A 1784-nucleotide genomic window follows, 5' to 3' on the forward strand; every position below is an offset into this window, starting at 1 on the left:
CGCTCTCCCATCATGACATAATCACTTCCCAAAGGCCCCACCTCCTAATATCATCACACTGGGGCTTAGGATTTCAGCCCATGAATTTGGAGGTTGGAGGACAAACAGTCCATAACATGACCAAGCCCTAGGGGCAATTCATGATGGTTTTTAGCTCATTGTGTCTATTTTGACTTGCCAAGTACATGCTTTCCCAATTATGCATGGCTAGAATTCCCCTTCTAATAAATTGTGGTCAGTGGAATATAAGTGGAGGTCTGCTTTCTGATAAGAGCCACACTTAAAAGGAAATCTCATGGCTATACTCCTTTCCATTCCTTCCTTATTGAAACATTAATGATTCTTTGTAACCACGAGGAATAGAATCTAAAAGAATCCTGATACAATTGAACCTCTCAATGGCTGTTGCACAGTCTACCTACAGATTTCTTAAATAAACAGTTAAACTTCTGTGATGAAAGCCACTTTAGTCATTTGGTTGCTGTTGTGGTTACATGAGGAGGACTGCATGCTAGTGTATGCTACACTATCTCAAAAATCTGGGAAAGAGTGATAGCAAAGCAAGGGATTTCTTTGCTATGTTGAAATCGTCATTTTGATTCTAGCAAAAATGGAAATAAAATAAAACAAAGAAGCCCAACTAAAAATTATTGTTCCATGATAATCTTTCAGGTGAGGACTCTATGAGTCCCTAAAAAACCTTAGAAAATAGACATTCTTAATTTCTCCAAGATTTTCTTCAGCTTTCAGCCAGTCATGCAACATCCATAAAAACTTACTCTTTTCATAAAAGATGTGAATAAAATTTCACTGATTACCTATGGCGTGACCAAATGAAAATAAGAATGATGAAAAGAACAATTTTCAGATTACTATTCATCAAACCTACAAATTTACCAATTTGGTATTCTGTTCAATGCTATTTATAAATCTCTTCTTTTTTACAGATTGTCATCTTTCAAGTTCTGGAAAGGGATGGAACGTTCAAGGCATCTGGACCTAAGGGAGTGAAAAATCGGGTGGCCCAGAAACCCAGCAGAGTGAAAAGCAAGATTAAGATCATGAGAGGCCAATTTAGGAAGTTAGGCCTCTGTCGTAGGAGCAATAAGGAGAGACTGCCGCGTTTTATTCAGGGAAACAGTTAATGAGATGAACATTTCAAAGAAACCACTGACTGCAGGATAAAGAATAAGTTAGATTGGGCAAGATAAGGGAAATTGACCACTCAGCTGATTGTTGTCATAATTTAGGCAAAGATAATGATAACCTAAATGGGGCAATAGAAAGTGATCTGGAAACAAGTACAACCATTAAAGACAATTGAAAGAGTATGTAGAGTCCTCCCTTGGTATCCTCAGGGGATTAATTCCAGGACAGTCATGAATTCAAGGATGCTCAAGTACCTTATATAAAGTGGCAAATTTTTTTCTATAACCTATGTACATCCTCCTTTCTACTTTAAATCATCTCTAGAATACTTGTAATATTTAACATAATGTAAATGCTATGTAAATAGTTGTTATAGTGTATTTTTATTTGTATTATTTCTTATTATTATTGTTATTTTTATTGTTTTTTTCCCTGCATATTTGTGATTCGTGGTTGGTAGGCCCACAGCACAGTTGCAGAACCCATGGATATGGAAGACTGACTGCATAAACAAACAGAGGTTTTTGCTAGTTTATACATGGACATAGAGCAAGTAGGAGTAGTTATAATGACAGAAACACTTGGATTTCTAGTTTAAGAAAACTAGACAGAAGTCGGAGGAACTGTTCACTAGA

This window comes from Eulemur rufifrons, chromosome 7, assembly GCF_041146395.1.
Source record: "Eulemur rufifrons isolate Redbay chromosome 7, OSU_ERuf_1, whole genome shotgun sequence".
NCBI lineage: Eukaryota > Metazoa > Chordata > Mammalia > Primates > Lemuridae > Eulemur > Eulemur rufifrons.